A 25973-nucleotide genomic window follows, 5' to 3' on the forward strand; every position below is an offset into this window, starting at 1 on the left:
AGTAAATTATTTAAAAAATAAAGTAAGTAAGATGAAATGAACACAAAAGGAACCACAGATCTGCTTTGGATTGTGATATGAGTCTACTTTTTCTTCTTATGAAACAGTGGTGGTTTGGAGTGATAAAGGTGAGACACAGCCTCTGTGTGTCTTGCTTGTCTTAGTTTCACCTAATGGATCTCAGGTTACTTATACAGTATGTATCCCCAGGCGAACTCCTTCTTGACACCACCTGTAGCTAATGAAGTGTGCAGTTTGTATTTGAGAGGTTTACAATCAGTCCCAGAGAGATTTTAAGCTTTGCTTATGCCCTTGTGCAAAGTCTAATCTTATGTAAGACCTTACCATTAACAGATTTATGGGGAATATTTCCCCCTTCAGGTATACTCTATAAAAGGCTGCCGGTTATATGAATTAATAAACATAGCTGTGTAGGGCTGCAATTCTGGTTACCACTGTCTCTAACTTGAGTACCCTCCTTGAATTATATTTTGTATCCTTTGCTGGCTGTGTGCTCCGTGGAATACTGGGGCAAAGATGATCATTTTATTCTCTCTCTTTTGACAGAAGATACTTCCGTATTAGAATAAAACAAACCTTGGATATGGCAGACAGCTGTTTAACAATTTCACATGTGCGTGCAGTAGGCAATAATGACACAGCCAAATATGAACCTGTACCATTTTGGTTAAAAAAGTTAGGAACACCAAAGCCAAGGAAACCAGAAGACAAACAAAAATAAGAACAATTAAGTTTTCTGCCAAAAAGGTAAAGTTTAAGCCACTGTTGTCATTAATATACATATTGGCTAAAATCCAGGTTATTTTCTCTGGGAACAGTCCTGTGTAATACTCTCTCTCCCGAAGTCCCCCAGTTTTTAGAAAGTTGGACTCCTGTTCACTGATGACAAAGAGCAAATGGAGTGGGTAAATGGTCATTTAAACTCAGCCTGTATTTTCCGTGAAGATGAAATAGTTTCATCTACTTGCCTAGTCTGGGAGGGGAAGTGGCAGAAGATTAGAACTAAATATAGAGATCAGCATTTTTCATACATTTTTGATTACCAGCCACAGTAAGATATAACTTATTGTACATAAACCCACTAATATAATCTATTCAGTTTGTTTCTTTCCTATTTCACTCCTTTCCTTCCCTTTCTTGTCCTTCCCTTCCTTTCCCTTCCCTTCCCTGTTCGAGTCTGTTCCATTCTATTCCTATTCCTATTCTATTCTATTCCATTCCATTTCAATTTATTCTATTTTTCATGTTTAAAAGGATGCCAGTGGACTTAACTAAATTGATATTGTGACCCAACAATGACTTACAACCAAGCAATGTAGAGTGACTCATACACTTCCAGTTATTTTTAAGCAGCAGTTAAAAGTCAATATCCTCTTTTGTTGCTAGCACCCCTTTTTAAATAGTATGATTGATGCCACAAAACTTACTCATTTAAAGTGTACAATTCAATTGTTTTTAGCACATTCTCTGAGTTGTGCAACCATCACCACAATTTAATTTTATAACATTTTATCATCCCCAAAGGAAATCCTGTACCCATTAAGAGTCATTCCCCGTCCAACCATCGTTCCTTGTGCCAAGCCTGGATAACCACTAATTTAGTTTCTGTCTCTATAATTGGTTTCTCCTGGACATTACATATAAATGGCATTAGACAATATTTTTGTAATTGGCTCTTTTTTAAATGTAGAATAATGTTTTCAAATTTTAACAATGTCATAGCAAGTATCTGTGTTTCATGAGTTTCATTTTCTAAGTTATATCCCATTTGTACAGATACATCACATTTTATTTATGCATTCATCAGTTGATGGACAATTGGGTTATTTTCAATTTTGGGTTACTATGAATAATGCTTGAACAATTATGTACATTGTGTGTGTGTGTCATGAGTGTGTGTGCACATGCATTCACATGTTATTTCTCTTGGGTATACACCTAAGAGTGGAATCACTGACTCACATAGTAACTATATGTTTAACATTTTGAGCAACTGCCAGACTGTTTTACAAAGTGGCTGCACCTTTTACAGTCTCATCAGCAATGTATGAGGGTTTCCGTTTTTCCACATTTTTGCCAACACGTATTATTGTTGGTCTCTTTTATTATAGTGGGTGCAGTGGGTACAGTGGGTACAAAATTATATATCACTATGATTTTGATACTAATTATTTATGCTAAATGTGTTTTCACATATTTTCATGTGCTTATTGGCCATTTGTACATTCCTGGAGAAATAGTTATTTAGATGTGTAGCCCATTTTTAAGTGGATCGTTTGTCTTTTTATTACCGAGTTATAAATTATTTACATATTCTGAATAAAAGTCCCTCATCAGATAGATAATTTGCAAATATTTTCTCCCATCCGTGGGCTGCCTTTTCACTTTTTAATGGTATTAATTGTAGCACAAAAGTTTTTCATTTTGATAAAATGCCATCTATGTTTTTCTTTTGTCATTTGTGCTTTTGGTGTCATACCTAAGAAAGGATCACCTAACACAAAGTGACAAAGATTTACTCCTGGGGCTTCCCTGGTGGCGCAGTGGTTGGGAGTCAGCCTGCCGATGCAGGGGACACGGGTTCGTGCCCCGGTCCGGGAGGATCCCGCGTGCCGCGGAGCGGCTGGGCCCGTGAGCCATGGCCGCTGAGCCTGCGCGTCCGGAGCCTGCGCTCCGCAATGGGAGAGGCCACAACAGTGAGAGGCCCGTGTACCACAAAAAAAAAAAAAAAAAAAAAAAAAAAAAAAAAAAAAAAGATTTACTCCTATATTTTCTTCTAAGCATTCTATAGTTTTAGCTCTGATATTTATACCTACAATTAATTTGTTGTAATTTTTGTGGCCAGTGCCTTTTTGAATCAAGTTCACTAAGAGAGAAGTAGGGGGTAAGTTTGTGACAACATTAAATAATCTAACAGAAAATAAAAACAGAAATAAAAAAAAATAGAGAAAGCGTAGGCATACATATATAATAAATACATTTTGGTAAGCTAGTAATGAAAGATGACAGTGCAAAGATTATAACTGAGTGGAGAAAATGAGTCTCAAATCATTAGAATAGTTGGATTTTCCTACTTGGGAAGAGTGAAGTGGAGGGGAAAGATCAGTGCTTCCAGGTAATGAAGATTAAGCTCCCTCATAAAGCAGGTAAGTCAAAAGGTGTTGAGTAGAATGTTCAGATTTGACTGCAATGTGTTAAAAAGAAGTAATTACTTCTTAGCTGTATGCAAATTTCTAGCTATGAGGTATTGCTATCCTTAATCCCTACTAGTTTTAGCAGTTGATCTCAACTCATCCCCTTTCATCATATTACACCAGCTTTCAAATTAGAAATTTCCTGGTCTTTTAGAAGTTATTTAAATAACCATCTTCAAACTTAAGAAGTTGAACGTATTTACTTTCAAACGTATCAGCTATCCCCTCTTGTTAATAGACGAGTTGACAAGTGACGGGAAAATGTGAGTGTTCTCCTTGTATTGAATTAATCTCCAAAAGCAAATTACTCAGTGAACTCTTCCACCCCTCTCATATTCTAATATAAAAACAAATGATGCCTTACTTCACTCTGTATGACAGACTGAAAGAGAAAAACAAATACCATATGCTAACACATACATAGGGAATATATATGGAATCTAAAAAAAAAAAAAAAGGTTCTGAAAAACCTAGGGGCAGGACAGGAATAAAGATGCAGACGTAGATAATGGACTTGAGGACATGGGGAGGGGGAAGGGTAAGCTAGGATGAAGTGAGAGACAATATATATGCTACCAAATGTAAACCAGGTAGGTAGTGGGAAGCAGCCGCATAGCACAGGGAGATCAGCTCGGTGCTTTGTGACCACCTAGAGGGGTGGGATAGGGAGGGTGGGAGAGAGATGCAAGAGAGAGGGGATATATGTATACATATAGCTGATTCACTTTGTTATACAACAGAAACTAACACACCATTGTAAAGCAATTTTACTCCAATAAAGATGAATTTAAAAAAAAAACACCAAAAAACAAATGCTGCATGAGCAAACCATAAACTGAAGTCATCAGCTCAAATGATGCTGAGGTGGAATGCTTACTGTCCATCAAACATGATAATCCTTGGATCGGTACAGGAGTGGCACTAGCCTTGTCAGAACGTGTGGAACTGTGACCTGATTAAAATGAAAAGCCTAATGAACAGAATCTATGCAGCAGCTTCCCTTCATTATTCTCTCCCCACCAAACGTCACAGGCAACATCTGGTGTCAAGGACAAATCATATTCTGACTTATATCCACACTAAACACTTTTGCAGCCATAAAACATGCTGCAAACTGGCTCACGAGACATCCATTTTTAAACAGCTGACATTAATGATGTATATTTAGAGAGAGCAAAAAGCTGTATTTTGCCCCTTCCAGTATACTATATTTTCTGCTGAAATCTTTTTGGAAGAAAACTTGTGCATCAAACTTCCTTTTAAGAAGAAATGGCCCCTCTGGAGTATGGAGGGTGATATTTCCTCACTTAAGAGCCTGAAGTGTGCTAAGATGTGAAATGCAATTATGTACCATTAGCATGTTTTTGTAACTAGTAAACATCCAAAACTGTGACTTTATATTGTACTGTACAAAGCTTGATTAATTAACTTGTCATGTAGTTTACAACTAGTCTTTTTAAAATATACAATAAAAAGTGCAAGTGCAGAAAGAGGCAGAGCAATATGAATACTTCTTAGAAGCAAAAAAAAAAAAAAAAAAATTACCAGTTCAGGTATTAGGCACCAATAAAACTGAAATAATGCCTGAGAATTTATATGAAAATATGGCAATAATTTCATTTGTCTGATGTAAATGAAGTCTATCAAAAGTAGACACATTAATTTAAAATCAGCTAGAATTACGGTAATAAATGTATTTTAGCAACGTGTTTTAATAAACAAACCATGCAATACTGCAGAACAGAAAACAACTCCCACATATGTGTAAGTCTTAGTAAAAAATGGACTATGGAGATTTCCTTATTATTTAACAAGTATCTGTCTATGTTCAGTTTCAGTAAAACAAAGTTTACTTTAATTTAAAACCCAACATTATTATGTACACATTCTAAAATCCAGTTTGAATAAAGCATGACATTTAAATTCACCTTTAAAGCAACTTTACTTTTGTCTAGTAGGAAAATTTAAAATACCCTAACATAAGTTCAGTTTTGGATATGTCACATTTAATTTGTATTCCTATATTCATTATTCTCAATTTTATTAGATCACATTCCTTATGTAGCCTGAGAGAAGGGGATTTAAGAAACGCTCTGTGGAGAATGAAATTGTAAATGCTTGGTAGCAGGGGCTGCCTTCATTTAGAAAACTAGAAAGCATGCAGAAGTATGTATCTTTGAGAAAAGAACATGGGTTTGGGGTCATGGAGACCTAAAACCAAATGTGATTGCCAGCGTTTTCTAGGTATGTTATCATAGACATTTTAGTTAACTTCTTTATATCTTCATTTTCTAATATATATGGGAACTAATAATATGTACCTTGTAGATTTGTTTTGAGGTTTAGTCTTAATGTGTTTAAATAAAGTAAATAGCAAATAAATGTTGCTATTTAGGTCAAATTGCTGACTTTTTTTTTTTTTTTCAGTATGTGGTTAAGGTGTTCATATTTTAAACCCCAATTTGGGGCACATGGTCTGACTTGTATCTGCCAAATGGTATAACCTTTGAAATGGTGGCTATGCTAGAAAATCTTGGTTTTATAGCTGCTCCATATGTAGTTGTAGTTCAATAAGTAATAAAATCAAAGACTATTTCAAACAATTCTAAAAAAATAGCTACTATATCAATAATATCTGCAAAAAAATCTTCAAAAGTTTTCATTGTGGGTCTATTGTTGAAGACAATTTTTTTGCATGAACATAAGAGTCCTGGGAGCAGAGTAGATGAAAAAGACTTCTGTTGGTGTGTTTAGAGGGTGCAGGACACAATATCAACCTGCTCTGTCCCCCGACCTGAGATAAAATTTTTAAGGTTCTTTCTCTGCCATTCAAGTCTGGAGCTCAGGGGAATATTCCTGGGGAGCCCTAAACCATGGGAGGGCTCATGAAGAAGAAGACCAAGAAGATCTGCTTCAGATTTTTCTTTTAGCCTATATCCTTATAAGTGACTCCTGTCCTTATATTTTTATTTTGTTATGTTATTATTTAAATTTCTAGTCTTTCTTAAAAACTCTATTTGAATTTATTTTTGGTTTTCACAAGTAGTTTTCTTTTTTATCTTATTGCTCTATTTTAGTCTTCTCCATTTCAGAGTTTTTTCACAATGTATTATCTTTCTCCTAGCATTATGAAATTTCTTAGCTAATTAACTTTTTATATCTATAAAATTTCATTTTAATCCACTTTCTTTTTATTGAATACATTGTCTATTTTGATTTATTTTTTCTTATTAGTATTGCTTTATTTTTGTTAAATAATTATTAGTATTGCTTTATTTTTGTTAAATAATAAGGGAAGTAGAACACCTGTTTAGCTCTAAGAGCTAAGACATGCCTTAAATTAGAAGACTGTTTAGCTTAGCTCTAAGAGCTAAGACATGCCTTAAATTAGAAGACTGGTCTATTTTATCTTCCTTTCATGATCTTTTTAGTATCCGTCTAGTCTCATGTAGTGGTCCTCCGAAGCTAAACCACTAACTCCTGAATAACTAAGTTTGGAAATGCAACAGCATACCCTGACCAAAATTCTTTCTGAATCAATGGCAGGTTCAATCAAAATATCACCCTATGACATTTGTTTAAAAACTTTCTGAATTCTCACATATTAAAAACATTTACTCATTTTACACATGGTATTTGAAATCCATAGTTTCTACCCTATGGAATTACTCATTATTCTTTAACACATGGAAACAGATCACCGCACAATGGGAAAAGGATTCAAAGACTGATTTCCATTCAGGAAGGATCCTTATAACACGAAGACCCATATTGTACTTATAATTTAAAACATCGATGACTTTTGAATCATCTACTAGAACTTCTCCTAATGAGAAATAATAAGGAATTATTAAGAAAACTGAATTATAGTTAAAATCCTCTAGGTTAGAATTCAAGCTTGTGAAGAACTTGTTAAAATGTGTGTTTTTGGTACCTACTTCAGAGAATTTAGTTGGTCTTAAGTAAGGCCCAGGAATTTGAATATTTAATCAGCATGTCTCTATGAATCTAAAGTAGATAGTCTGCAGACTGAACTTTAAGGATCACAGTCTATAACACTGGTCTTTCAATCTTCCTTCCCTAATTTTGAGCATAAAGGAGATTTAATCCAGGTAGGAGATTTTGACAAGTGGAATTTGTACAGAAGAGACAGCTAGTTAGAGTTATCTAAGCAAAATGTCAATGTGTCCCAGAGGCTGCCATTCAGCTGTTTTTGATCCCATCTATTGATCAACAAGACCTGTTGTTTTCCTCCTGTATTCACAAGGAGCAGCCCTTGGGGAAACAATAGTCCCAGTCCAGATTGTTTATGAGTAGAGCTTTGGCAGTGACTTAATCCTGACATCCAAAATCCCCAGAAAATATCATACCAGCCAATGACTACAAACACTGTTTGACAGACAGAAGTGAAATTGGTTGCAAACAACTCCGTAGGCTGTAAAACATTGGTACTCCTGATACTGGACACAAGCAGTGTGCCCAGACTTTCCTTGTCATGACTATATTTTTCCCTTAGAGTCAGACAGTTAACAGGACAAAATCCACAAATACAATGAAATTCCTGTTCTAAAAGTCATGTACCACAGGTCTGAAATAAAGCTTATTCTATGCAAGACTTTACTTTAGAAACCCCTCCTTCCAATTCATGGAGATAAGTCTTACTTTACTTAGATGTAAGTTTTGGCTGCTCTACTCCTTTTGTTAGTTTTAGACAATTCCATGAGATGGTGCCTTTTTCTTCTGAATTTATATATATTTCTTGCATATCATTCTTTGTGAGTTGGTGCAAACAGGTAATCTTCAGCGAGCCACAAGGAGGAAACTTGGCACCTTTCACCCTGTTGCTCACATAAGGGTCATCACTGAATTGTGCTTCACGGTCAGGACTTTATTATCAGACAGCACTGTGAGAACCAGCACTATGAATTCCACTTCTTTAAGCTTTGAAGTTGTTCATGAGAAATTGTCCATTTATCCCCACAGTATGACCCCACAAACCATGCAAAGACATTTCTTAGAGTTTAACCTGAGGAGGGCCCACTGTAACTACTTTTTAAATAATAAAAGTTAGTAAAAGCACACATCTCACTTTCTCAGCAGTGTCTTCCAGAAAGGGCAGAGTCAATGTGATAATATTGGTTTTCCTTTTTCTTTTCTTTTTAGTTTTTCATTGTTGCCCCAAACTTGAGGTGTGAAGAACTGCATTGTTTGAATCAATATTCCTTAGTTGGTAGCATAATTTCTTCACTGGTCCAAGTAATAACCCACTTTTTATTTTTTATTTTTATACACTTTAACCTCCATTCCCAGTTCTGTTTCCTTTTCCAACAAATATTCATTATAACATATCTGAGGTGAATGTTCTAATCTATTTCCTTGCTGTTACTAGTATGTGTAAAATCCACACACCATGAATAATAATACTTAATGCTTGCTCTAAGATATTATATTAAAGTGTATCCCACCACAGGTCTCCTTTGGCAACAGTTTTTCCTCAATATTATTTTTTTAAAATCCATCTATGGTGCTATTTACAAGTCAGTTTACTGTTTCTAAGTGTTATACAGCATTTCATCACACTTCTATTAATTTATTCCTTCACTGATGGAATGAGGCTTTTTCCATTTTTTTTGCTATTATGAACTATTATGAATATCTTCATATATTTATGTGAAAGTCAAAGAATTAGAAGTGAAGATATTTTTGTTATTTGCAGGTGCTATTATTATCTACGTAGAAAATCCAAAATAATAAATTAGTAAATTTAAATAAATAAGGGTTATTTTTTAAAAAGTTTAACAGGGTATCTGAATACAAGATCAATATATAAAAAGCAGTAATGTTTTTATCTATAATTACTATTAAAGTTTTTCTTTATACCTCCAAATTCTACTTTCTCTTCATTGTTCCAATTTCTATATTATACTTTTCATTTCACAATTTCTTTCTGATACACTGAGAAAAAAGTACCTTAATCCAAATTTGGCTTTGTCTACTATTCAGCACAAGTATTGACTATTTTTTTAAATTAAAATATATTTTTTATGCTCAAGGTCTCCAGGAAGTTTGTCTGTTGATTTTTTAAAATTTACTGCTAACACCTCCTGCTGATGTTCCATCTATTAAATACCTCCTCTCATCTTTCTGAAAACATTAGTTTTATTTAGTTTGACTCCTGCTCTGGCTGCTCTGTCATCTGTTTCCCTGAATATAATGTCTTCTTTTGTTTGTAATTTCTTTGGGCCCTGGTGTTTCTTGGATGTCTAATAGTTCTTTGCTTTATTAATGTTTACAGTTAAGAAATCCTACAGTACTGTAGGCTGCTGTTTATATCTTCAAGTCTGCTCCCAGTTTTCAGCAAGAGTCCCAGGTTACCATTCTATTCCTCTATATATCTCACTGCCTGCAGTCTCTTATGTGTCCTTAAGAGCCTCTATTGCTCCAAGACATCTCCTTTTTACCTCTAGAAATCTGAACATTTTCCCTCTACATATATTGATTGGGAGAAGGGAAATAACCCATTGAACCATCTTCCATTTGTGTGTTAATATAGGAGAAATTCATGGTGGAGTGATCACATGATTTATCATCAAACCACTCTGAGAGTTAAAGGTGACACTATTAATGGTTAGGATGATTGTGTCCTAACTTGAACATATGGTCTACTTTAATCCCTCTTAGAAAAATACTGGCTTTAATAAGTTTATAAATAATATAAATCATTCTAGGAAAAGGGCAAGATGGCAGAGTAGGAAGACCCTGAGCTCACCTCCAATCATGGGCACATCAAAATTATACAACTGTTACAGAACTACTATTGATGAGAAAGGCCAAATCTACCAGAAAATATCATCTGCAATGAAAGATATAAAGAAGAAACCACAACGAGATGGTTATAAGAGGTGGAGTCACACAATACAGTCAAGACACATAGCCAGGGTGGGTGACCCACAAACAGGAGAATAGTTACAACTGCAGTGGTTCTTCCCAAGGAATGAGGGATCTGAGCTCCACATCAGTCTCCCCAGCCTGGGGGTCCTGCACTGGGAATACAAGCACCCAGAACTTTGGCTTTGAAGGCCCGTAGGGCTTACTTTCAGGAGACTCAGAAGGCTGTGAGAAATAAAGACTCCACTCTTAAAGGGTGCACACAAAATCTCACAGGCGCCAGGACCAAGGGCAGAAGCAGTCATTTGAAAGGAGCCTGCGTTACACCCACCTGCTGAACTTGGACAGCCTCCCAGAGAGGCAGGAGGCAACTGGAGCTCAACCTGGGGACATAGACACTGGTGGCAGCCATTATGGGGAGCTCCTTCTACCACATGGACACCTGCTGGCAAGCACCACTTTGGAATCCTCCCTCTAGCTTACTAACCTTCGGACCTAGCCCTACCCCAGCCCAAGATCCTGTAAGCACAGTACTGGGACACTTCAGGCCAAGCAACTAACTGGGTGGGGACACAGCCCCACCCACCAGCATGCAGGCTGCCTTAAGACCCTCTGAGCCCACAGTCACCACCGGACATGGCCCAGCCCACCAGAGTATCCAGAACACAGCACCACACACCAGTGTGCAAGCAGTGGACCCAGGACCCCCAGAGCCTTGCAGCCAGAAACCCTGAAACCCAGATCCACTCAATAGTAGACAGGCACCAGCCCCAGAACACCCTAGGCCCTGGCCTAACCCACAAGCCACCTGGCTCTAGCTTTGGGACCAGCCTTACCCACCAGTGGGTAGGTACTAGTTACAGGACATGTTGGGCCTGGGCCCTACCCATTGGCAGGCCAACACCAGCACTGCAATACTTCAGATTCATCAGTCAGCCACCCCAAGATCCAGCCCCAGTCACCAGTAGGCCAACACCAGCTTTGGGACACCTTGGGACCCACAACCTGCTGTGTTAGGAACTGGCCCCAGCCAGCAGCGGGCCAGCATTAGATCTGGAAACCCCAGGCCCATAACTAGACACCCCAGAGCCCAGCTCTTCCCACCAGTGAACCAGCACTAGCCCTGGGATCCCCAAGTGTCCCACAGCCAGCTGCCTCATGACCTCACCCCACTGACCAGTGGCCAGCAGCCCCTGCAAGAGTCAGGGCCTGGCAACTGCCGGGACCAGTGGTTAATACCCGAAATATATAAACAGCTAGTACAACTCAATATAAAAAAAACAAGTAACCTGATTAAAAAATGGGCAGAAGACCTGAATAGACATTTTTCCAAAGAAGATGTACAGGTGGGTACAGGTACATGAAAATATGCTCAACATTGCTAATCATGAGAAAATGCAAATCAAAACCACACTGAGATATCACCTCATGCCTGTCAGAATGGCTACCATAAAAAAGACCACATACAAGTGTTGGCTAGGATGTGGAGAAAAGAGAACCCTTGTACACTGTTGGTGGGAATGTAAAGTGGTTCAGCCCCTGTGGAAAACGTATGAAGTTTCTCAGAAAACTAAAAATAGAACTATCGTATGATACAGCAATTCTACTCCTGGGAATATATTTAAAGAAAATGATATCACTATCTCAAAGATATGTCTGTACTCCACTGTTCAGCAGCATTATTCATAATGGGCAAGACATAGAAACAACCTAAGTGTCCATCAACAGATGAATGAATGAGGAATTTGTGATACAGATAGACAGACAGGTAGATATGGGTAGATATATAGATATAGATATATACACAATGGAATAGTACTCAGACATACAAAAGAATGAAATTTTGCCATTTCCAACAACATGGATGGACCTGGAGGGTATCATGCTAAGTGAAATATGTCAGACAGAAAGACAAATAATGTATGTTATCACTTATATGTGGAAACTAAAAAATAAAACAAGTGAATGACAAAAACAAAACAGAAACAGACTCACAGATATAGAAAACAAACTAGTGGTTACCAGCAGAGAGAGAAAAGGGGAAGGGGCAAAGAAGGGTAGGGGATTAAGAGGTACAAACTACTATGTGTAAAATAAATAAGCTACAAGAATATATTGTACAGGTCTGGGAATATAGCCACTATTTTATATTAACTTTAAATGGAATATAATATATAAAAATTTTTGAATCCCTCTGTTGTACCCCTGAAACTAATATAGTATTGTGAATCAACTATACCTCAATAAAAAGCATAAATCATTCTATCTAATGATTTGTCTATAATACACTTTTTTTAAGTGACAATTTATGTCAGAAAAGCATGAAGATGTATTAAGTATGATTTAATTTTAGTGAAAAATATGTAATGAAATTTGGAGATCACTTTGCCTTTTACTTTTTTCTTTCACATGGGAGTGAGTGATACTAGTGTATCAGTGGCGTGATGCTTTCACAAAATTGCTCTGTACTTCAAAGTTTCTTTTACATTAATTAAATCTACTGAGGACAATATTTTTGTTATGACAGAACATAGTTTTCCAATGATTGCCAATGTTAGTCAATTAGCTAATTTTTCTTGCATTCCTGTTTGAGAAAAATAAAACCAGAAATTGGTATAAGAAGTGGCTTAGAAATGATTAATTGGACTTCCAAGAAAGCTCACATTCTCCAAGAGGACATTCACCTGCGTTGTAAAACGTTAAATCTAGACCTTTGGGCTTCCCTGGTGGCGCAGTGGTTGAGAGTCCACCTGCCGATTCAGGGGAGGCGGGTTCGTGCCCCAGTCCGGGAAGATCCCACATGCTGCGGAGCAGCATGGCCGTGAGCCATGGCCGCTGGGCCTGTGCGTCCAGAGCCTGTGCTCCGCAATGGGAGAGGCCACAGCAGTGAGAGGCCCCCGTACCGAAAAAAAAAAAAAAAAAAAATCTAGACCTTTGATTCTGATTTAATGAGGGTTATATGTCAGGCTCCGAAGTGTTCTGTGGTGGACAAAATAATGGCACTCCCAAAATTGTGTATGCTGTAATCCCCAGAATAGGAATGTTACTTTACAGGGCACAAGGGGTTTTTCAGACTTTAATAATTTTGAGATAGGGCGATAATCATGGATTATGTGGGTTAGCCCAATATAATCACGATGTTCCTTATAAGAGGGAGGGAGGAAAATCAGATTCAAAGGAGATGTGACAATGGAGGCAGAGCTCAGAGAGTGACAGAGGATTTGAAGATGCTAAGCTAGTGGCTTTGAAGACGAAAGAGAGGACCATGAGCCAAGGATTGCAGGCAGCCTCCACCAGTGGAAAAAGTAAGGAGACAGATTCTCCCCTGGAACCTCCAGGAGCTGTGAGGCCCTGCTGACATCTTAACTTTAGGGCCTCTGACCTCCAGACCTGTAAGATAAGAAGTTTGTGTTGCTTTGAAGCACTAAGTTTGTGGTAATTGATTACAGCAGCAGTAGAAAACCAATACGTGTAGCTATACTTGGAAAGCTTTTGCAAAATTTATCATCTGGGCATTAGACAGAAGTTTTGCTGAATTGTTCCTTTGTTTCTGTCACCCTGAATGAAAGTATAATATCTAACAGAGGTTTAAATACATATCAATAGATATTATATAATAATACATAATTAATTATAGTTTATACATTATTTTATATTTATATGCCTATTTTATATATTTATACTTATGTCTATTTTATATATTTATACCTAGTATTCTGTAGTTCATAAATTGATACAATGTTATACAAACATATAATTAATTATATGTTAAGTATATATAAATGTACAGTCATGGAGTCAGGTGTATTTTGGGAACTTACTTTATGTTGCTATAATTGAATTCAAACTAACCTATGAGGCAGCATTTATACCAATGACAGATAACTTACTTTTGTCTTCATATTCTCATTTTTCATTAAACTTCCAACAGAGTTTCAACCACAGAGAATACATATGGGGTACTGATATAACCCCTCAATTTGTTTCTACATTCTCTAGCTCTTCCCTCCCAATCCTCTCCTTTCAGAATTCCGAAGAGGTTCTTAAACTCTCATTGTCTTCCTTGAGGTGGGAAAACTGCTCACCACAATTTATTCCTCACTGGTTTATGGCGTCAGTTCAAAATTCGAACTCCTTTAGGATTTCCTCATAATATGCAAAGCCACATTTTGAAAATTCCCCAAATCTTTTACTCTATTAAAACTGGGCTCTTGCTAATAAAAAGTGCTTTGTGACTTTTATTTTTTTCTTCTCTATGCATCCAAAAATATCTATTTAGAAATTACGATGTCCTCTGTTTTAGGCGGATCTACAATCCTCCTTGAGGCAATAAATGCCAGGGGGTGGAGTGTTAAGAACAAGAAACAAAACCTTGGTTACTTCCGCAAAAGATCCTGCTATACTACATCTATTACTTGACTCACTCACCCAGGAAAAAGGGCTCAATCCTGGTATGGCAATGCCCCTTCTATATTTTCTCAGGGATGGAGGAAAGCAACCAGAGCCAAGAAGCTTCTGAGCCTTTGCTCAGTCATCTTTTGTTCTGGGAAAATCTGACCTTAAGCAAGTATGCTGCTTTTTTATAGCATGAAGATGTTTTCTTTTATTATAGAGCCTTGGTGAATATGTTTTCGTGCTTTTCAAATAAACGTATCAGAAGAAATTGTTGATGCAAAGAACTCTTAAAGTCAGGTCTCAGCCTCCAATACCATGAACACTCCCGACTGCCAACACCATCACATCATCAACAGCATCTCAGTATTTCATATTTGCTTTTCCTTATAATCAATTTCCGACTCCTAATTGTGTGGATTAGAGTCCCTAGTATGGACCAAGAGTCCTGGGAATGAGTTGCCTGGCATCCAACAGCTTCTTGTCAATCTGGAAGAATCATTATGTATAAATCATGCTGGAGGCTTTCCCAGGAAGGTATGGATTCAATTAGAGAACTTATAGGAAGATGAAGTGTATTTGCCTACAAAAACGTGTTAGAAGCGTTGCTGAATGGCTCCTGAAATAAAACCCTCCACCAGTCTATCCTGTGTGGCTCATTACGATTAAGCTGTAGTAACAACAGGTGTGTAGTGAGAGAAGACCACAGATCAAAGAGGAACGTTTTGGTCAGAATTGAAACATGTAAAGAAGAGATTGGGCTTGGGTGATGCCAAGGATGGTGGAGTATGAGAGTGGAGGGCCTTGGTTTGCTAAGGGATGACACTGGAATACTCAGTACATGGGAGAGGAATTAATAGAACAGAAAGATAAGGTCATCCAGTGGAGGATGAAGAAAGGTCAAATTCCAGACATTCAGTTAGTCACACTTGCAGCAAGATGGGTTTTAATACAACATGCTCCCCTAAAATTGCAGAAATGAAGTACACTCATGTGAACTTCTCAAAGCTTATCAATAGTGCAGAAATGTTTTGTTATGAGCCTGCTTTGGGGACTGAATGAAAATATGGATTGAAACGAATGTGGGTAGTATCAGGAACTCAGCTGAGCTGTCAGGTGTCAGGAGCAGCCGATTAAAGCAACAAGCCAAAGATGAAAGAGTTCATCACTTTCATTACTTACTGAGATGGTGTAAGTAAGAGTGTAAAATCAGAGAAAATGCCGACCCCTCCTTTTCCATTTTCCCCCAGGGAATGGCACACTGGTGGAGGTTCTCTCCCTGTTGAAGGATCCCTAACAAAGACTCATCAAGCAGCCTTATGGACTCTGGATTTGGAGAAAGGGGGAGGGGCGAGGGCTAGGAGTGGAAGAGTATTGGGTACTGAGTCAGAGTGGGCAGAACTGTCTTCAAGTTTTCCTTAAGGAGGTCTCAGCAGACACTTGACCAAGACCTCTGCCCAAGGCCTCAAATGAAGAGACCTAGGAATGAAGATGCCTGCGTTGGCGGTGCGAACATGTGTAACAGCCTGACTGGGCCGGTGGGCCTGTGTCCTTGACTGCACCTCCCATCAGAGGCTGTGAGGCACTGGCGAAGCACCACATCTGTGTGGAAAGTGCAGCTTTCCCAGTGAGGCCTTCCAGGTTCAGCCTTTGTAATCGCCTATGTCAGGCTTGAAAACTCACATACAGGTTTTTAATCAGGAACCAGACTCCTCAGATAGTAGGTGCTACTTTAAATTATCCCTTTGACAATCACTTAAAGTACCTAATGTAAATAACTAATACCTTTTAATTTTATTCCAACTGGCTTAGCCTGGGAATAGTCTATGGACTCAGAAGGGTGACATTTGATGCTTATCTTTGGGGAGCTATAAATTGGAGTCTTTTCAGAGGTATCTTATGGTGACAAATATTTGAGTGAAAAGTGACATCTAACATACAACTGTTTTCTGTATGTGGATTTGAGGAATCTTGTAAGCATTGTCTAAAATGTTTCAAATTTATTGTGATCTCCATTAAAATGAATATTTTTATTACATTTATTTTTTACTGAAGCTGCCACCTCACTTCAAGCACCATTATAGGCAATATGCTAGGTGTTCACTAAAGTGTATGCAAGAAAGGAATATTAAATATTAACTGAATATATTGTTTGCCATTTGCCTTTGTGTCATTCAGATGAAACAGCCTTCAAGCAGGATAGTCAAGGGCAATGGTTTATTAGTTTAGGCTACAAATTGTAAAGATTAGAACTGACAGAAAGCCAAGGCTCTGTAGAGGACACTTTGTCCATATAAAGTACTGACTTCAGTTGTGGTTTATCTCTGAGGATTTCCTGAGAATATTGTAACCAAGGACTCCTTCACTTGCTGTGGATCACCAGAATGCATTTTAAAAAAATTCTAAGGGAATAACATTGTGAAAAATGGCTTTTGCTAAGATATATTCAGAGAGAGCAAAGTTCATAGCTTTAACTTATATATTGGTCTTTGCAAAATATACCTCAGTGGGTAAGCATTTTTTTGGAGCAAAAGCTGAAACCGTTTTTCTCCCTTCTTTTAGTCTAAACTGAACACAGTATTGGTAAATTTTGAAAGATCTCTGCTGTGCAAAAATCTTAAGGAATGTGCCATTTGAGATATCCAGTTGTCAGAATAATTGGGGATTGATGCCTTTAGCCAAACTATAACAGATATGTACTGCAATTACTTAAGTTAGGATTTTTTCTTTTTTCCAAATATAGGCTCTCTGGTTGTTTTGTGATCCTAGGACCAACTGTGATGTGTAGCATAGCAATTTTGCATGTCCTGGGTTTTGTGACTTTTGTAGGTTTCCCAATCCTCCATTGCTCTTGGGTGCCATTTCTCAGGGCAATCAAACAACCTGCATGAAGCATCGCCTCTTTCATCGAGGTTATAAATCTGAAAACCAGATTTCCAAACCTGTCAGAAGTGAGTGTGGCTTGATTTGAACAGTTTGTTGTATTCAAGCTGCAATTGCTCTTTGCAGGGAATTTCTGAGGAAATGTTAAATGCATAATCCCTTACTTAACCTCAACTCATTTCTTTGTCACCATTAATGTTTCAAAATAAACCTGAGGGGGCTTCCCTGGTGGCGCAGTGGTTGAGAGTCCGCCTGCCGGTGCAGGGGGCACGGGTTCGTGCCCCGGTCCGGGAGGATCCCACGTGCCGTGGAGCGGCTGGGCCCGTGGGCCATGGCCGCTGAGCCTGCGCTCCGCGACGGGAGAGGCCACAGCAGTGTGAGGCCCGCATACCGGGAAAAACAAAAAAACAAAAAAACAAAAAAACAAAAAACAAAAAAAAAACCTGAGAACCAGCAAATTCCTCAGTTTCATCATTTACACTTCTTTCGATATGATTAAAACTAGCTTGTGGTTGATTTTTTCACATTTAAGTGATACAGGGCTAGCAGAGGTAAGCACACTGAAATAGAGATATGACAGCATAACAGTGGAATATATATATATATTTATATATCTATATTTATATATAGATATATAGTTATATATTTCTCCCCAGTACACTCTGAGGCTCTGGGACTATGGTAATTTAGTGGTAAGCAAGACTGACACAGTCTCACTCCTTATGGAGCTTTCAATGTTATTTAGTAGAAAAAGACAAGGATTATTTGTCAGGCAGACCTGGACCTTCATTCTGTTTTCTACACATATTATCATGACTTGGGGCAAGTTTCTTAACCTTTCCAAATTTTAATTTCCTCTTCTATATGATGGGGATAATGAAAGTTCTCCTATGAAGTTGCTAAAGGGTTAAAGAGGTAACAACAGTAAAGTTCTTTGTATAGAGATCATAGCAAGCATTTAATAAAGGGCGAGTACTGTGCTCTTGCTGATGTCCTTATTATCTGTATCACCATCATCTTCATTGTTCGAGAAGAAACACCTTTTCCCTGTTCCTAATTTCCAGAAAGAGAAGTTGTCCCAGAGTACACTGTATGTCTCTCTTTTTAACTCTCCACCTTTGGGAAATTGTAATAATTTATTCTTAAGTCAGAAATTGTGATAAACTGATACAAGATCCCTGGATCAGAGAGACAGATCATTCATTAGAGAAGAAGAGCAGTCAGAGCAGCATCTGGCGTTAGCTCCCCACCGCCCAGTTCCCCAACGGCAATGTGGTAAAGGCCAGCGAGACGTGTGTATCCCAGGAGAAGAATCCTAACATTAGGAGACTCTGAACTTGTATGGACTGCCAACACATCTACCCTGCTTGGTTCTGGAGAGAATACTCATCATCCTGGAACAGAAGCAAACATCTCTGGGAAGGGGAAAGAGAGGGCATGGTAATTATTACCCTGGAATGTTCCTGGAAAAGCATGTCTTCAAAGCCCTCTGGAGGAACACATTATCCCTAAATTCCAAGGCTGTTTACTGTTCAAACTTGTCCTTTGCTGAGAAGGCCCTGACCATGCAGGGACATGAAAAATCCATGCAGAACTGTCTAAGAAACAGTTAGCTCTTGGTAAATTGGGGATGAATAATTTCTCATGTTGGGCTCAGCTCTGTCATTTTCCTCAGTCAGTGGCTTTTTCCCTGGAAGCATTGACGCTCTAGAGAAAACACAAGTCAGGAGAGCTGATATGTGTGCCTGGCCCTGGGGTTCAGGTAGCAGGTCCAATTGGCTCTCACACAATGTGACATCAAACGCTTTAGCAATGATCAGTCATAAGGGTGATATTCTGATGTTGATATCTGTCATGGTTCTGCTTTCTTACTCAGTTTTTTAGGACCTTGTCAGGGAAGAAGGGTATGGTTTTCAGAGGCTCCCTAAGAGATCCTACCAAATTTTATGATTTCATATAGCAGTTCATAGTGTAGCACCAAGTTACTGAGGCAACTCATTTTGTTCAATATGATTTATTTCAAAGGACGTGGAAGTATAATTTAGTTTAGAAAACACTCCATCTCAAATTATGAGAATAAAAGTGGTATTATGTCAATGAGTGAGTTTCAGGTGCTTAAAATTTTTTGTTTAAGTGTTGTTTTGACTAATTTCCAGAGGTTGGAGATTTTCAAAAGGGCTTTGTATTGAATGACCCTCATATTAATGTTTAAATCCATGTTGTTTTCTTAACTAACTTCTCTCTAGATATCTGGATTGCTGCAGGACCCGTTATTAAAGCAAACACCAGGGTGGCCTTGCCTTTTGTGTGGAGGTAGGAAAGGGCTCACTGAACAATTGTAGTTAAGCTGAAACTTGAAAAATAACCAGGAATTGGCCAAGCTAGTAGGGGTGGAGTGAGGAGAAGGTTCTAAGCAAAGAGAAGATCAAAGGTATAAGCCCTGAAGTCGGAAAGGACTTGGAAAAGATGTTGATCTGAAAAAAAGGCCAATGTGGCAGAAATTCTGGCAGAGGAAGCAAGAAGGCACTAGCAAGTGAGGCTAGAGCGCAAGGCAGGCACCAGATACTACAAGGTCTCAGAGTTCAGGAGAATGGTGCCCTTTATCTTAAGAAGCATTAAAGTGTCTGAAGGAGGACACTGTGATTATTAGATAATGAATTGCAGGAGAGCAGGAATTGGTGAGACCAGTTAGCAAGTTACGGCAGATGTACAAGCAAGAAATTAAATTGGCCTGGGTAGAGTAGGTGGCGGCAGAGACAGAGAAAAGCAAGGAGATTCCAGATATGTATTAGGAAAAAGAATTGTACTTATTTTTTATTGTCCAAACTGAATCCTGTGTCTTGCAGACCTAAGAAGCACCAGTAAATGTTCACCAGGCATGTGGAACCCATCACCTACAAAACATTTTTCAATTTACCTAACCTCCTGGTTTTTTTTTTTTTTTTTCAGAAAGCCAAAGAGAAATTGTATAGAACATTATTTCTCAAGTAAACGTAAGCTCAAACTCAATCACACAAAGCAGGTAACTAATTAAGAAACAATTATTTAGACAATTATTGTAAATCTACACTTTTCAGGTGTGGAAGGCAGGGTATTTATTTTGATATGTATACTGTTTCCTGTGGGGAAAACAATAAAATTGTCTGGAAGTTGCAAAGTTGGGTACCATTCAATGCGATAAGAGACACCATTTCAACAATGCAAATGATATCCATATGACTTCTCCATCAGCTAACGGCTATCAGGAAAGAGTCTAAGATTTTCTTTCTAGCACTGAGTCCAATTAAGTTGGACTCAGTTTTTAAAGGCATCGGTGTTATTTAATTGGGTGGTATTCATCCTCACCCTCAGGGTTCCTACCAGGAGTGCTGTGGTTGTGATAAATCCATTATAAATTGATTCTGCGAGGACCATTTCTAACACTTCTTCTAAAACTCCAGGCATTACAAGTTTTTAGCTTGAGGAAGTGACCAGTAGATAGGGCTTGGGATAATAAGATTTTAGCAAAAAAAAGTGTTGTGAAATGATCCATTTGTATATTATTTAGTGAAAAACCCTTATGGGCACCCACTGTCCATCTGGCATTATGCTAGGCTCTGGAAATATACGAAATTCAAGAAACTTATGGTTTATTAAGGTAAATAGATATATTTTCAAAAATCATAATAATAGTGGGGAACTTAAATTTGGATTTAGTGGCATGAAAATAGCTGAAGCCATGAAAGCAGATGAGCCCCTCCCAGGGACTTTAACAAAATGCAGTCACAAAAGAGCAGAGTAGAGGCTTCCCTGGTGGCGCAGTGGTTGAGAATCCGCCTGCCGATGCAGGAGACACGGGTTTGTGCCCTGGTCCGGGAAGATCCCACATGCCGCGGAGCAACTAAGCCCGTGAGCCATGGCCGCTAGGCCTGCGCGTCCGGAGCCTGTGCTCCGCAACGGGAGAGGCCACAACAGTGAGAGGCCCGCATACCGCAAAAAAAAAAAAAAAAAAAAAAAAAGGGCAGAGTAGGGACTCTTTTAACTAACAAAAATGTTAAAGAGAGATCCGGTGAAGATGAACTGACACAGAGCCAATGAAAGACAGTCCACTGAAACCGTGGCAAGTCAAGACCATAAGGAGGCCAAGAAACTATGGTTTCTACTAAGAATATTCACAGTGTCAAATGTTTAAGAGTACCAGTATAACAGACTGCAAAGTGTTTATTATGCTTAGGAGGTTAGGAAAGACTCTAGGAAGTTTAGTTTTTAGCCACTGGCAGGGAAGAAGGCCAGATTGTAATTCGGATGTGAATGGCAGGTGTGAAAAAGTAGATGGCAAGCATAAACATCTCATGCAAGAAGTTTGGGTGGAAAGGTAAGAAGTTAAGTAAGACAGGAGCAGGAAAGGGTATTAACAGAAGGCTTTGAAAAGATGAGATCAACATTAATGGGAGGGGCCATGTACACAAAGAAATCAAGACAGCAGATATACCAAGACCTGTATTCAGTTATTGGTGGGTTGTTATTTTTTTTAATTTTTAAAAATTTTCATCTGCTCCTCTTAAGAAGCAGTAACCATTGCAATCTACTCATTGTGAGATTCACTTAATCTCAAAGTTACCCTTGTGGAGACTCTTCTATCATTATCCCAGCACTCAAATAATGCTAGGAAGTGGCTCTGAGACTTTTAAAAAAGTACATGGTCAATGTCTATACCACAGTACATTAGCAGTACACTGCCAAAGTTTAGGTGGCTTGAATAAGCACTGAATGTACACAGTTGATGATTAGAAAGTCAGATTTTAATTAAAATCCTTACAGATTTGTGAAAATTCTTAATTATTGTGGCTATTTATCCTTAACTAAATTTCACTTTATTCAAGCCCAGTAAAGCCTTAAGTCTCCTGGTGGAATTCATGTAACCCATCCAATTCATTACAAAGCAGTTTCTCACTGAGAGCTTAGAAGTGTTGGAATTTATGAACATCCAAGCCCATTTGATTTGATTTTGTCTCTGGAGCATGTTTGCTAATGCACAAATATTATTCATTAATGTGCTAAGAGGTGTTCACTAAAGCTGAGCTGTGGAATTACCTTAACTTCAGAAGAAAAGTCATCACTCTTCTCAGGCAAAGAATGCTGATGAGGAAAAGTCCTCCAAAGAATTGTGATGGTATAGAACAGCCCCAATAAATAAAACGCATTTTACTGCTTTTGTTAATGTGCATGAGAAAATAATTAAATCTATATCTTTTCCATTAATCTGTTTGTGAGATTTTATCTCCAGTGGAAATGGTGGAGAAATTCAAGAGTGATTCTGCAGAATGGTTAACTCTTAAATTCCTGTTACTTGTTTCTGTCATGAAGATGAAGTATCCAGTCTAAACTCTCTGGCAGGATGGACAGTGATTTCATCATACTGTTCAGGGCTCAGGAAATAACCATTTCTTACTTGGAAAGAAGGTAAAAGACATTGCTCAGTTAAGAGAGGCCCAGTTGATGTCCGTTTAGGGCTGGTGTAACAGTCCCACGTCACCTGGGACCCAGGCTCCTCCTTCACTCCCTCTCTGCCCTCCTGAGAATGTGCTCTCAAGGCTGCTAGCTTAGAACAGCTGCTTCCACACCACCTTCACATTGCAAGTAGCAGAAAGGAGAAAGAGGGAGAAGAAAAATGTATCTTCTCCCTTTTTAATTTACAGTTTATTGAAATATTACATAAGAGATAAACAAGCTCAAATCATAACATCCAGGTTAACAAATTCACACAGAGCAAAGATAACCTTGTAACCGTCATCCAGACTAATCTGGACGTTGTCAGCACTCTAGATTTCCCCCTCTTGCTCCTTTCCATTATTATTCCCCCTCAAGATAACCATTATTCTGCATTTTAACACCATAGATTAATTTTGCCTGCTTTTGAAACTTATATAAATGCAATCATAGAGTATGTTCCTCTGTGGCTACTTTGTTTTCCTCAGTATTATGTTTGAGAGATGTATTCATTGTTGCTTCCCAAGTTTTTGTTTTTGTTTTTGTTTTTCTGGTTAATCTATAGCATTATATCGTGAGACTATACCACAATTATCCGTCAGTTCTACTACTGTTGACTAACAAGGGGTGGTTATTACAATCAGTGCTAGTTATAAACATTCTTTCAGGTGTCTTTTTGTGAACGTATGTGTGTATTTCTGTTAGATACTCTTACGAGTGGGAAGGTCAGGTTATAACTTGTGTCTCTGATCAGTTTTAGGAGATATTACTAAACAGTTTCAAAAGATGCTTTACAAATTACATCACTTCATCAGCACACAGCAATCTCAGTTGTTCTACAGCCTCAGTAACACTTAATAATATCTGTCTCTTTAATGTTTAGCAATTCTGATAGGTATTACACTCTGGTTTTAATTTATATTTTTCTCATATCTAAGGTTGAACACATTTTCATGTATTTAACAGTCACTCGAATATCTTCTTTTGAAAAGTACCTGTTAAAGTTTTTGCCAGTTTCTCTTTTAACAGTTTTAACAGACTGTACAAGTTTATAGATTTGTAAAAGTTCTTTAAATATACTGGATATGAGTCTATTGTGGCATATACGTATTGAAAACATCCACTCCCACTCTGTGGCTTACATTTCCATATTCTTAATATTTTCTTTTATGAACCTAAATGCTTAGTTTTAATAAAGTTCACTTGATCAATGTTACCCAACATAGTTAATTATTTTTGAGTGCCATTTAAGAAATATTTGCTCTCTCCAAAAACATGATATTATCCTGTTTCTGTCTAAATAGCTAACTGCTTTACCAGTTACATTTAGATCTACAGTCTATCTGGAATAGATTTTTATCTATGGTGTGCGGTAGGGGTAAGAATTCACTTCTTTTTCATATGGAAATTCTGATGCCCAAGCATCATTTACTGAAAGGCCATCCTTGTCTGTATATAATCAGTGTTATAAAGCAAGCCACTTTGTTATAAAGCAAATAACTATATCTGCATGGATTTGGATTGTTTCTGGGTTCTTTTATTTTAAATTTCCTGTTTCTTGATCTACTAGTTTTTTTATATACCAATATCATACTGTCTTAATTACCATACAGCTTTATGATATATCTTGATTTCTGGGAGCCTTAAGTGCTCCAGCCTTGTTTCTCTACAAGTTTGTCTTGGCTGTTCTTAGCTCTTTATATCACCATGTATGTTTTAAAATACCCTTGTTCATGCTTTGCATAGTTACAGATATATCTGTGGGTCATTAGCAACTATAATATTGAGACTTCTGACCTGTGAACATGGCATTCCCTTCATGTACTTAAGTTTTCTTTTTCTCAGTTACATTTTCAGTTATATTTTTGTTGTTTTGTGGTTAGTTTGTTTCAGTGTAGATGCCTCAAACTCTTCACTGGAACATCAGTGGTTTTTATTTTTTATGATATTATAAATGATACTGTATATTTTAAATGAAATTTTCTGTTTATGACTGATACATAGAACTACAACTCTCTATTTTAATAATGTGTCTAATAACCTTGCACTATTCTCATACTAATTCATTTGGGTTTTCTATATGCCCTATCATTTATTTATAAATAATTATAGTTTTATATTTCACATTCCAATGATTACTTGTCTTATATTCTATCTTTTATCTTCCCTTATTTTACTGGTGTAGGCTCTCAAATTCAGGTGAATAGAAATGTTGATAGCAGGTGTCCTTGCCTTCTTCCACATTTCAGGGAAAAGTTTTTGATATCTCAACCTTTAAGTTTGAAGTTTGCTGTTGATTTTTTGTAGGTAATGTTAAACAGATTAAATAATTTCCTTTTAAATTTAATTTGATAAGAGTTATTATGACTGGGTATTTAAATGTGTCAAAAAGTATTCTTTGCCTATTAAGATAATCATGTGATTTTCTACTTTACGTTAATATGATAAATCATACTGCTTAATTGTCTATTATAAAACAAATCTAAAATATCTCAAATTAAGTTGTCATTTTTGCAAGTCTCCAACTTACCTCTGGTTTGCCCTGCTCTTAAAATATTCTTTCAAGGGTCTCAACAGAGAGCTTAAGGTATTTTTTCTTTTGTAGATCCTGAACCCCATATTTTGTCTCCTTGACATCATGATAAAGAAAAAGCTATTGTTTCAGCAGTTTTTCACTGAACTTCCTAGCTCATTTATCTGCCAGTAGATATCACAGGAAGAAACCACCAAATGTTGAACTCACTCTCTGTTCCTCTCTTGTCACCAATGCCTTTGCTCCTCATTTCTTGGCTCCCATGGCAGACATAATCTTTATTTTTTTACTACAAAAACTGCCATGCGATTGGCAAAACCGCTGCCTTTCTTGCCCCCACCAGGGCTCTTATCTTTAGCACCATGGCCAAGAAACATCAAATTCCCCTAGAGAGAAAGTGGCTGACAAAATATTGGCTCACTTCTCTGTGCTGCTTCTCTCCTTGGCTTTGGTTTTCCAGTTCTGGTTGCCTTGGCAGCTCGCTTAAGCCATCAAACATTTTTTAATCTGGTTTTTCTAACTATTCTTGATGGGAAACTTGATCTGTTTAATCCTATATAGAGACTAGTTTGATTTGTCCAGATTGAGTAAAA

The sequence above is a fragment of the Kogia breviceps genome, chromosome 2, assembly GCF_026419965.1.
Source record: "Kogia breviceps isolate mKogBre1 chromosome 2, mKogBre1 haplotype 1, whole genome shotgun sequence".
Lineage (NCBI taxonomy): Eukaryota > Metazoa > Chordata > Mammalia > Artiodactyla > Physeteridae > Kogia > Kogia breviceps.